This window comes from Mya arenaria, chromosome 2 (genome assembly GCF_026914265.1).
Source record: "Mya arenaria isolate MELC-2E11 chromosome 2, ASM2691426v1".
Lineage (NCBI taxonomy): Eukaryota > Metazoa > Mollusca > Bivalvia > Myida > Myidae > Mya > Mya arenaria.
Genome location: NC_069123.1, coordinates 41,520,781 through 41,534,208, shown reverse-complemented (window position 1 = coordinate 41,534,208; position 13,428 = coordinate 41,520,781). Strand labels below are relative to the sequence as shown.

Here is a 13,428-nt window from a genome sequence, read left to right as displayed (position 1 = left end):
TGGTGAAACGTAACATGCGTTGGCAGAAATTAAAAGTGTGACTCCACCATAAACCTTACTATCTGTATTGCAACAGGCGTCAGGTCAGATTGTGAGCTATTAATTGTTGGAATAATTATCTTGAATTTGTCTCGACTCCGTTGATACAATTTATTCACGTATCGAGTATAAATAATAATTATTAACACGTATATTGATGTTCTAGGTTTTCTCTAACCAACACCATTGCATTCTATTTGGAGTTGTATTTGTATCTTTTGATATAAATCAGATTGACCCCCCATGCTATTCAATCTAATCCTTAAAAAACCCTGCTTTTGTGTGTATCTTTTTACATTGCAGTAGAAATCACTTTCATTGTCTTGGCTTTGAACAAATTCTTGTAATTAATACAGTATCAGATTCATTTAGAATGTAGTATTACCTCCCACCGTTTTATGAGTAATAAAAGAGTGTTTATTATACTTTCTTTAGAAACGATCTTAATGCAATTCTTTTAGAGAGTCGACATGTATCTTTTTTACTTTGTACCCACCCGAACAATGACGCAAGTCATTCTAATAACTTGTTTTCCCTTTATGAAAACCTGTTTAAGAATATAACAATGAACATGTCAAAAGAAATAAAAAACAAACATTAAAAATAAGTAAAAAAAGAGTCAATGAATGGCCATGATTTGTATTTAGGGTTAAAATGGAGTTATGTAACCTTATTGTAAGATGGTCGTCATTTATTGTGCGAGGTATTAAGTGCACTAAAACTTTAACCTGCCCTAAAACTAACTTAAGTTCCTATGTCAATCTGGGGCTATTACTTGTATTAAGGATAATATGGAGTTGTGTAACCTCATTGTGTGATGGTCTGAGTGAAGTATTAAGTCTATTGAATGAAGTGTATAGAAGTTATTAATAAATATCCCAACCTGCCCTAAAAGTTCCATAGTCAATCAGGGGCCATAATTTGTATAAAGGATAACAAAGAGTTATCTAACCTCATTATGTAATGGCTCTGAACAATTGTGTGAAGTATCAAGTGAATTGAATGAAGGGTATTGAAGTTATAAACTTGTGAAAATCCCAACTTGCCCTTAAACTTTAACCTAAGTTCCTAAGTCAATCAGGGGCCAAAACTTGTATTAAGGATAATATGGAGTTATGTAACCTCATTGTGGGATGGTCCTGAACAACTGTGTAAAGTATTAAGTCAATTGAATAAAGGGTATAGAAGTTATTAATAAATATCCCAACCTGCCCTTAAACTTTAACCGAAGTTCCATAGTCAATCAGAAGTCATAATTTGTATAAAGGATAATATGGAGTTATCTAACCTCATTATGTGATGGCCCTGAACAACTGTGTTAAGTATTAAGTCAATCGAATGAAGGGTATTGAAGTTAAAAGTGAAAATAAACTTTAACCAGACGCCGACACGGGGGCAAGTAGTAAAGCCCTCCTTATTCTTCCAATAGTTGAGCTAAAATGTAACTTATCAAGCAAGTTAACAAAGTCAAATGTAGTAACAAGAAAATTTAACCACAACCATAGTGCATACTTTTTTTTAGTAAATAGTAAATAATAATAATAATAAAATAATAATGTATCCAATTGACTTGTAAACTGAATCTTGATCAAATTGTATGTCTACATTATTCAACCCCATTTCAAATTGCAAAGAGATTCACACTTTGATTTCTAAATTGTTTATTCTACAAGTAAATAATATTTCATACAACTACTGATGACATGCAAATGTATGGATAAATATAAACACATTATACATACATGTATCAAGGTGTTTAAACTTTTATCAAAACAAGAAAATAAATAAATAAATATATAATCACACAAACAAACAACCAAACCAAGCAACCAATCAAGCAATTTAAATATAATTACTTATCATTGGATAACACAAAATAAATGTATTTAATTTCTAACACAGTCGTCTTCTGGAACGAAGCTGCCTTGAAGTGTGTTGATTTCTTCTAAATCTTCCCAACTTGCATCCACTTACCCCGCCCTGATCTTCTGCTGTGCCTAGCTCATCTGTAAGTGTATCCAGCGTTCCTTGGACAGGTTTACCTCCAGCTGTCTTCGGCTATTCATGCTTTCAACGCACCTAACCCTGGTCTTCTGATGTCTCTAGCTCATCTGCAGGTGTCTCCAGTGTTACTTTAACTTGTTCACCTGCAGCTGTCTCAAGAGTGTTCATGCTCTCCAACTTACTCATTTGAGTCTTTTGCTGTCTCCAACGTCACTTGAACTTGTTCACCTGCAGCTGTCTCCAACTGTTCACACTCTCCACCAACCCCAACCTGGTCTTTTGCTGTCTCTAGCTCATCTGAAGGTGTCCCCAGCGTTACTTGAACTTGTTCATCTGCAGCTGTTACAGACTGTTCACGCTCTCCATATACCTCATCCGGGTCTCTGCTGTCTTAGCTCATCTGCAGGTGTCCCCAGCGATCCTTGAACAGGTTCACCTGCAGCTGTCTCAGAGTGTTCATGCTCTCCAACTACTTAATCCCGCTCTTCTGATGTCTCTAGCTCATCTGAAGGCTTCTCCAGCGTAAACATACTGAAACATATCAGTTGAGGGGACGGTATTTAATGTACTGAAATAAATTGTATTTGTTGCAATTGCACCAACATGTAAACAAATGAACATGAGTGTATTTTTGTCCAACTTATTGTCCCACATAAAAATACATTAACATTAATCTGAGTTGATGGGTCCAGTTCTGAGAGCGCTCCATGTATATACATGAACATAAGTATATCTTAGTCATTAGGCTGAGTTGATAGATCCGGTTCGGAGCATACACCACATGTTAATAAATGAACATAAGTGTTACTTAATCAAGCCTGAGTTGATGGATCCAGTTCTGAGCACACTCCACATGTTGATACAGAACATAATTGTACCTTAGTCATTAGCCTGAGTTGATAGATCCAGTTCGGAGCATACACCACATGTTGATAAATGAACATAAGTGTTACTTAATCAAGCCTGAGTTGATGGATCCAGTTCTGAGCATACACCACATGTTGATAAATGAACATAAGTGTTACTTAATCAAGCCTGAGTTGATGGATCCAGTTCTGAGCATACACCACATGTTGATACAGAACATAAGTGTTACTTAGTCATTAGCCTGAGTTGATAGATCCTGTTCGGAGCATACACCACATGTTGATACATGAACAGAAGTGTTACTTAATCAAGCCTGAGTTGATGGATCCAGTTCTGAGCACACTCCACATGTTGATACAGAACAAAAGTGTACTTTAGTCAAGCCTGAGTTGATGGATCCAGTTCTGAGCACACTCCACATGTTGATACAGAACATAAATGTACCTTAGTCAAGTCTGAGTTGATGGATCCAGTTCTGAGCACACTCCACATGTTGATACAGAACAAAAGTGTACCTTAGTCAAGCCTGAGTTGATGGATCCAGTTCTGAGCACACTCCACATGTTGATACAGAACATAAATGTACCTTAGTCAAGTCTGAGTTGATGGATCCAGTTCTGAGCACACTCCACATGTTAATACAGAACATAAGTGTTACTTAATCAAGTCTGAGTTGATGGATCCAGTTCTGAGCACACTCCACATGTTGATACAGAACAAAAGTGTACCTTAGTCAAGCCTGAGTTGATGGATCCAGTTCTGAGCACACTCCACATGTTGATACAGAACATAAATGTACCTTAGTCAAGTCTGAGTTGATGGATCCAGTTCTGAGCACACTCCACATGTTAATACAGAACATAAATGTACCTTAGTCAAGTCTGAGTTGATGGATCCAGTTCTGAGCACACTCCACATGTTGATACAGAACATAAATGTTACTTAATCAAGTCTGAGTTGATGGATCCAGTTCTGAGCACACTCCACATGTTGATACAGAACAAAAGTGTACCTTAGTCAAGCCTGAGTTGATGGATCCAGTTCTGAGCACACTCCACATGTTGATACAGAACATAAATGTACCTTAGTCAAGTCTGAGTTGATGGATCCAGTTCTGAGCACACTCCACATGTTGATACAGAACAAAAGTGTACCTTAATCAAGCCTGAGTTGATGGATCCAGTTTTGAGCACACTCCACATGTTAATACAGAACATAAGTGTTACTTAATCAAGCCTGAGTTGATGATTTCAACTCTGAGCACACAACACATTTTGATACATGAATATAAGTGTACCTTAGTCAAGCCTGAGTTGATGGATCCAGTTCTGAGCACACTCCACATGTTAATACAGAACATAAGTGTTACTTAATCAAGCCTGAGTTGATGGTTCGAACTCTGAGCACACAACACATTTTGATACATGAATATAAGTGTACCTTAGTCAAGCCCGAGTTGATAGATCCAGTTCTAAGCACACACATGTTGATACAGAACGTAAGTGTACCTTAGTCATTAGCCTGAGTTGATGTTAAGACTACACATGTAAATACATGAGCGTTTGTGTAACTTGATCAAGTTTGTGATGATTCTGGTTGCAAGCATTCTCTGTAAAATCAGGGTGACCCAGGCAAAATGGCCCGCAATTTGTCCCACTTTGGAGGAAACTCAGGTTAGACCTCATTATGCGCACCTGGCACTCTCTCATTCCAACATTTTTGCGGATCTGTAATTTCATAATTGTTTTGTTTAAATGGCAAAATCAAGCATTTATATTTTCATCCATTTCCCCACAGGGAAGCATATGGAAAAGACTATGCTTCAATTTCATTTAGTTCCTTTTTTTCTAAAACACTGGTATAAACGAAGAAATGATTCATTTCTTGAAATCTTAGATTTTACTTATTTTAAATCAATAAATAATGATCTGTTTTACATACCATAAACTAAGTGTCACTTACCAAAGAAATCGTTTATATAATTTTAAAACAAAGCTTATTCTTTAAACTTTTAAGAAATCTTAACATAAAAGTTTATGTTGGATTTTTTGACCCTGGTATGACCTCATCCCCACTGTTATGTTATTTAGAACATTGTGTTTTAACAACATGTATTTATCAATAAAATGTACATTTGGCTTCCTGGCCTTATCAAATACTGTGAACTAGAAATAGGGGAATAAATGAAGTTTAAAGTCATTGCAGTATAAAGTTAGTAACATGTTACACCAAACAGCGCTTACCTTTGCCACAGATGCATCGACTGTGCTAGTATTGGCCCGATGTGCAACACCACCAAGGTACCGGAAGATAATAGTGTATACATAACGCTGGACATCCTCCCGACAGTCATGGCGTACAGCAAAGTCAGTAACTGCAAAATGTGGATCATTGTTAATATTTGTACTGATACCTTTGTATTATGATTTAAGAAATTTGGAATTGTTGCCACATGAGCAACTGGTTTCAACTGTAGAAAAATAAGATAAAAACACAATGGCAATCTTCCACACTCTTCAAGAAATATACATGTATTAGTACTTTCATTTGCACAAAGATGCTTCTTGCAAATTTACTCTTGGTCATACATGCCCAATTTGGCGTCTATTTCATGGCTTTTTTGTGCTTTAAAAACACTAATATTTTACACAAATCACATGTAAAATAATAAACAAAGCGTAACGTCTTGTACTAAACTGTAATATCTGCTTTACATGTTACTACTATGGGTACCATTGTGCCTTACCCGGGTAAGGGTTGGTTTTTTACATCAAATTTCGCAATTAAAACGTTTTATTTTTTCAGTAGTATGCACTCGAGTATCTGTGTAATGCTAGGTATGCCGCTGATTGGTAGTATGTATTTAAAAAATAAACTGTATATGTACATACTTACAGTCTTTAAGGTTTACAGTGGTCTACATTATATTGTGTAAACTATCAACTTCTTGGGCCAGCCACTGTTTATATCTACCACTTCACCTGACTGCTAAATTACTTAAACTTCAGAAATACTACTGCCTTCTCATTGGACAAAATATATTGTTGACCACTAAAGACATGCAAGTCTTATTTCTATTTGTATGTGTTTTTTTAAACTTAAGTTTGTATAATTTCATAAAACCAAATAACAAACCACCTTTCAAATATCAATCCTAAATGCTTATGCAGATGCCCACTTTAATACATGTATATAGTTAAACACCACTAAACTAATGTTCAAAATTTCATATATTAGGCTGTTTTTTTTTCACGTGTCTTAAAACTTTTTCTCTAATCATTTAGGATAAAAAATAAGCCGACATAAAGTTATTTACCGTTAGGCCTTTTATTTTTTATTGTTTGTTTAACAAACTGCCATGATTGAATATGTTCGTAGGAGGAGGAAATAAATAAAGAATAAAATTTCAAAAAATTGTTTTATTTTTTGGTACAGGAAATGAAGCATTAGTTAATAAGCTACTTAATAGAAATTAAATACTTGAATCACCAAACAGGGTTGAATATTACTACCAGTGCTATATTTAACAATAGTTTTCTTATTGTTCACAAGATTTACAGAAGTTTTATATTAATCACTTAAGTTTCATTTAAATCATCACATGACTGGTAATACAAACTAGATACTGTTCACAATCATAACACTGTTCACAATCTTAACACAAGTTTTATATTAAACATTATTAAGATCCATTTGAATTATCACATGAAAGTATATACTAACTAGATACTGTTCACAATCTTAACATAAGTTTTATATTAAACATTATTAAGATCCATTTGAATTATCACATGAAAGTATATACTAACTAGATACTGTTCACAATCTTAACACAAGTTTTATATTAAACATTATTAAGATCCATTTGAATTATCACATGAAAGTATATACTAACTAGATACTGTTCACAATCTTAACATAAGTTTTATATTTAACACTTCAGTTTCATTTGATAAATCACATGCCTGTGAATACTGACTAGAAACTGTTCACACTCATAACATTGTTCACAACCTTAACACAAGTTCAATATTAAACATTATTAAGTTCCATTTGAATTATCATATGAAATTTTATACTGACAGATACTGTTCCCATCATTTCATCTTCAAAAACATTTTTTTTTATTTAAAACTAACTAACACAGTTGCACACAACAGTAATTGCATCTGTGGAAGGTGTTTATCGAAAACCTACTGAATGGAGAGTTGATTAATAATCAAAATTATTTGCCAAAGGTCAGGAAAAACCAGTAAACTAATAGTTCACTTGGCCCTACTTGACTGAGGGGAAATGGTTTTGATAATTGACCAAACAACCATTCAGTCTGCATTTTATTACATGACATTCAAAAATATTTATCCATGCCTTGTGTACAGCGCATAAGCAATAATTACACGTTTCAATAAATTTTCATATTTTCTTTTGGTGCTGCCTTTAACTATAAATTAACAGGTGATGTTATGAGAAGTCATGTTATAAAAGACACTAGTTTCTTTTCACTTTCTTATTCCTGGTAATTGGTTCCTTGCCACTTTGCCAACACGGGTTGCAGATAAGGCGCACTGTCCCAAACTTCCGCTGCAGCTCTTGGATTACCTCACCATCCGCCAAGTTGTCAATTTTTCCGCAGAAGAAACATATGTCGTCCATCTTGATATCTTTAATACAAAAATAAACCATCATGTTATCACTATTAAAAGAAAGGTAACTTTAATCTCGATGTAACTGCCAACATTAACCTTAATGCTAACATTTACCCAATATGCAACTGAGTCTATTTTGAAAAATACAGGTACTGAAAACAAAATATGATTATTCATCTTGTTATCTGCAAACTGCATTTGTAACCTTGTCTGTAATCTTAAAATAGTTTCATTGAAACGGTCACATTATCTATTATTTAAATTGTTACACAGCAGCTTAGTAGAACATAAACATTTATTCAATGCTCTTTAAGTTAGACAAAATTCAAATCTGGAAATAAAATGTTAGTGTTGCTCTTATGCAATCAGGCATACTCAAATACCTGTATAGTAGGTTGTTTCGATTGGACTCTGGCAGTTTTGTCCCTCTTTTACTATCATAACATCCTGCATGATGCTACCTGGGAAGAGGAACATTTCCACAGACAAACATTTTCTCTTCTTGTACCCTCCTTAAGTGTTGTTGTTCCTCAGGTTTGAAAGCTTTTTGGCCACATACACAACACGTCTTTTGCCACATTCATAGCACTTCACATAGCCACGAGCCTTTGCTGAAATGGGAATTTCTTTCATCAGATAATAAACTTTTAATCATTTGATTATTTTTAAGTATAGTACTAAAGATGATCAGAAGTAAAATTCTTATGATAAAGAAGGGTCAGACAAGCAAGTCCCTACTTTACCATAAATATTTAAATTAACATCAACTGTCAGTCTTAAAATATAGCCGATATTTTTGCTGAGTATTTGTTAACTAGTTAACCCCCTAGTGAACTGTATTTTCACTGACCATTACTTTTCCGAGGCTGTAACCCCAACATTTGTCGATAAAAATATACTTATATGTATTGATTGTGTGTCCTGTTAATGCTTTCTGTGTCTCCTGTTCAGTATGATAGGGCCTAATCCTTGTACATTTGAATATTTGACTTCTGGGCTTGACTATGTATCATCCATTTCATCTTTAGTCTATATTAATACACTAACTAAAACCTTACCTGCAACGAACCACGATTTGTGTTTGTCGTGTTCTGTTAGTTCAGGCTTGTGGTTTTCCTGTGTTTCAGTGCCATTTACATTCTGGAATTTTTTGTAATGATTATCATCATTCCCATCCGGTACAGGGTCAGGAAAGAAATGCAGGTCATCAAATACCTCCTTAGGGACCCGCAGAGGATTCAGGGTGCAGTACTCACAGGTGTCACTGCCACATTTCTTCAACTGAAATCATAATCAAATCTTTAATTTTCATCCTAGTTTATGTGACATTTATTATGATATTTAATTAATAAATAATATATCGATATTTGATTTATAATTCATAAATGTTTTACAGTTAACAAGCGTATTAAATTTATATTTAAAAATGAAATGTTCCATTAATCATGTTCAGATCCTTTACTTATACAATATCGCAAAACTTATATGTGACTGTTTTAAAGAGTTATCATAAAGAGTATATTTTTATTTTAAATGTATATTCTTTCAATATTAAAAGTATTTAAATTGTTTTCAGTGCATTTGCACATCAAGCAAAGCACACTAGATATACAGGCTATAGTTGGAGTATGACTACCATGCACCAAACAAAAAGGACACAGAAAAATGACAGTTGACTAGACTATAAGTATCTTCCATGGCCGAGAGTGTAAGACAGGTTCATCCCGACCCAAGCGTAGGGTGTTTGTGGAAACAAGGTTTACAGAGTTTCCGCAAAGCACCCTGCTCGAGGGTTGGGATGAACCTATCTTATACGAGCGGCTATGGTAGATGCTTTTTCTCCCACCTCAGTTAAACCAAATTAAGTAAAAAAAGTTCTTTGCTGGAACTTTTTTTGTGTGTAGTGAAAATAAATGCGTATGGATATGTGATAATTCATGGTTGTCATGGATATGCGCGCAGAGATTCAGATTATGTTAATAGTTAAATCGGTCTTTAAATAGTTCTGAGGAGAGTGAATCATTATTTCTTGAAAGGTGCATGAAAACTTGTTTATAGTGACATTTGAAGCGAGAAGTAATTAATTAGCATTCTAAATATTGCCACAAGACAAGGTTTCTATGATGCTACAGATGACAGTCTTCAACAAGGGAGGTAATTACAATGTGATGACCAAAAAAAGGAGTTCCATACGGGTACTTGTTTTGTCTTTACCTGTGGGCAAGATACGAATTTCTAGCATAGTTAAATTTTTGAATGCTGCATTCTTCTCAGCATGCCGTCTGATGCTAGCTAGAGAATTTAGCCGTTTCGCTTGCATCTGAAAGCCATCTGTCATAGCTGCTCTGCATAAGGCAGAGTTCTGCAGCCCAAGATTCAAGAGTACCATTTTCCTCTCTGCTGGATTATTGTAGCTCTGATTTGGGGCTGTGCTTACACACACCATCATGTCTAGATCTAAGCTTATGAACTTGAGCAGACATGCTGTTTTCACAGACTTGAAAGTGGTTCGGTGGTCAGGGCCACCATCTGTGTATCTAAACAATATACGTTTGTCAAAGTTGACCCCATCATCAGTATAATTGTTTAGTACAATGTTATGATTCTCTGCTGCATGGCGTAGAGGACTTGATGGCTGAAACACCTTATATTTGACAGAAACATGGACCGTGCCTTTGTAGGATGAGTCTCTAGGACTTTCAGGAATGTCAACGTTTAAGCAATCTGAGCTTACAATGCCAGCAAGGTGAAAGTCATGGTCTAGGCATTGCAGTGAGGGTTGGTTTCCTGCAACCAAAGCTCTGTGATATGACCTTACACCAGTTGACACCGGCATACCAGGCTCACCGACAGGTATTACTGCTTTGTCATCTAGGCATTGCAATCTTGCATGATCATGATATCTAACAACCATGTCCTTCATCATGTACCAGAGATGCAGAGCAAAAGAGGTATCTTCATGTTGCGCTCACAAAAGCCTTTGCTGTACAACATACTTCACATCAAATTTGCCAGTGTAATGTTGCGCGCTGGATGTGAGTTGGTTGGATGGCATGAAGTTCAGTCGGATCCAAGATACTGAAGGGGCAGGTGTGTCATCTGGCAATTTCTGAAGAACTCTTTTCCTCAGGTCTTCAACTGAAATGGCTAGAGGCAAGTAAGAGGTAGACGATGATTTTCTCTCTTTAACAACCGACCATTCTTCAAAATAAGTTCCCAGCTCTTTCCAGAAAGGATCAAACTTCGGATCAGCCATTCTCCCATTGTTTTTTCTGAGATCCAGTTAACATTGAAACTTTACAAAGAAAGCAGCCTACAATCCCCCTCCTCCATTTCCGCCTTTCAGAACTTCTTGTTGTTTCGATTACCAATATTAATTTTTTTCCACAAAATATTTGTTTATACCAAGTGGCATTTCTAGGAACAGGACATCATTGCATAAAAAGTTTTTAGAAAGCATCAGCACAACCACTTAGTTCTATTCAAGCAACTATGATTACACATTACACTTCACTACACATACCTTCTATCACTTGAAGACCCCAGTTGTTGTCAATTGACCTCACAGGCTCACAACTTCGGTGTTTTTTCTCAACTCTGTGTAGTTGATCCTTCAAGTGCTTCTGGTAGGTCTCCATGGCGGTCAGGAGATCAGATACACTCTTCTTGAAGGCAGAAAACTGTTGATTCATCCACCATGGAAGAATCAATACCTAAGCCAGGCTATCAGACTTCACTGCTAGTTCTTCAAGAGTGATCTATTATTTATAATATAAAGTATTTTTTACATATTTAACAAATCATGACCACATTCTTATTCAAAAGTCACAAATGGGTAATGTTTTCTTCACACAATTATAAATGACAGGACACTTTAGTCTGTACTGCACATTTATTCTATTCCAATGCTATTATTTTTAATTTATACTAATACTTACTAAGTATTACTACATAAATAAGCCCAGCAGCATGGAAAGCTTCCTCCTAAACATATTTTTTAATATTCAGGTTGTAAATAATATTCGTTACGACTTTATATTTTTAGGAAATAAACCGATCTATTTAAGTCCTGTAAGAATTGTTTATCTAGTCGCAGTAATACACAACTTTGTAATTTTGACGCATTGTGGTCGTTTGTTTACACTTTTTGACAGCCGGAAGTGCAATTAATTTTTATAGACTGCTTTCGATTCTGGGATCGAATGTAATTAGATATTAAGATCTAAGGCTGAAATTAGTAACCAGTCTGTCATAGCTCTTCCTTTCCATTTTCGTCGCCTGTAGGATATCATACACAAAAATTAACAGCTTCATAAAATCGTATTAAATCGAAGTATTTTCATTGTTTTCTTCACATTATTTTAAGTTAAAAAAATTGCACAGAGATGCCTAAGGAAAAGAAAACATCAGGTGGAAGAGGATCTGGTTGAGTAAAATTTGGAAGATGTACCAGAGAAACCTGCGGGTGAGAATGTTATTGATTTTGAGAAAATTATATTGGCCTCAAAAATTATTCCGGGGGGGTGGTGAGGGCACAGACTCACCAGGTCAAAGTCAAGGTCCAGAGACCACTTTGCCAATTTCAGTTGTTTGTCTTAGTGATGACGATTGGCTGCACATGTCCCACAGCCATTGAGGGAATAAATTCAAAAAGGAAGTTTTATTAATTTGGCTCTTTTGTTAAAAGGTTCCATTGAATTGCAAGACTATGCTAGTAGTAACATTTTGCGGCTAAATGAAGCCGGGCAAATTGAGTCAAAGCCACGTGAGTGTAGGGAAAAAATCAGTAACATCGAAAAATGGACTGACGCCTTTATTATTTTTTCAGAGGGTTTATCTCGCAAGATTTCCAAGTAAGGCCAATGAATTACTACACTGTATGTTTAACATCAGAGAGAGCTCTAAAAAGGGGTTTTTCACATGGTGGGCTTATGACGAACAGTTTCAGCTACGCCAGGCGATTAATCCATCATCTTGGGCCCATATTAACACAGATCTGTGGTGGCGCTGCACACAAAACTCTCAATGTAGTAAACCTTGTGGCAGGAATATATCTTAGAACTCTTAATGTAGTAAACATTGTGTCAGGAATACGTGTCAGAACTCTTAATGTAGTAAACCTTGTGTCAGGAATATGTGTCAGAACTCTAACTGTAGTAAACCTTGTGTCAGGAATATGTGTCAGAACTCTTAATGTAGTAAACCTTGTGTCAGGAATACGTGTCAGAACTCTTAATGTAGAAAACCTTGAGTAAGTAATATGTCTTAGAACTCAAAATGCTGTAAACCTTGTGTCAGGAATACGTGTCAGAACTCTTAATGTAGTAAACCTTGTGTCAGGAATACATGTCAGAACTCTTAATGTAGTACACCTTGTGTCAGGAATACGTGTCATAACTCTTAATGTAGTAAACCTTGTGCCAGGAATATGTGTCAGAACTCTTACTGTAGTAAACCTTGTGTCAGGAATATGTGTCATAACTCTTAATGTAGTAAACCTTGTGTCAGGAATACATGTCAGAACTCTTAATGTAGAAAACCTTGAGTAAGGAATATGTCTTAGAACTCAAAATGTGGTAAACCTTGTGTCAGGAATACGTGTCAGAACTCTTAATGTAGTAAACCTTGTGTCAGGAACACGTGTCGGAACTCTTAATGTAGTAAACCTTGTGTCAGGAATACGTGTCAGAACTCTTAATGTAGTAAACCTTGTGTCAGGAATACGTGTCAGAACTCTTAATGTAGTAAACCTTGTGTCAGGAATACATGTCAGAACTCTTAATGTAGTAAACCTTGTGTCAGGAATACGTGTCATAACTCTTAATGTAGTAAACCTTGTGTCAGGAATACGTCTTAGAACTCTTAATGTAGT

The 13,428-nt window shown here is 35.6% G+C and overlaps 2 long non-coding RNA genes across 2 annotated transcripts; both read right to left on the bottom strand.

The window, feature by feature from the left end:
- Positions 1–1,801: 1,801 nt before the first annotated feature.
- On the bottom strand, positions 1,802–5,284 carry LOC128245397 (uncharacterized). The gene is made up of 3 exons (XR_008263140.1): positions 5,154–5,284; positions 4,419–4,637; positions 1,802–2,574 (listed from the first exon to the last, which is right to left on the bottom strand). It is a non-coding gene; the product is annotated as an uncharacterized LOC128245397 (long non-coding RNA).
- A 2,000-nt stretch (positions 5,285–7,284) lies between these two features.
- On the bottom strand, positions 7,285–11,287 carry LOC128245389 (uncharacterized). Its single transcript, XR_008263137.1, has 4 exons — positions 11,080–11,287; positions 8,615–8,837; positions 7,940–8,167; positions 7,285–7,571 (listed from the first exon to the last, which is right to left on the bottom strand). It is a non-coding gene; the product is annotated as an uncharacterized LOC128245389 (long non-coding RNA).
- Between the last annotated feature and the right edge of the window lie 2,141 nt (positions 11,288–13,428).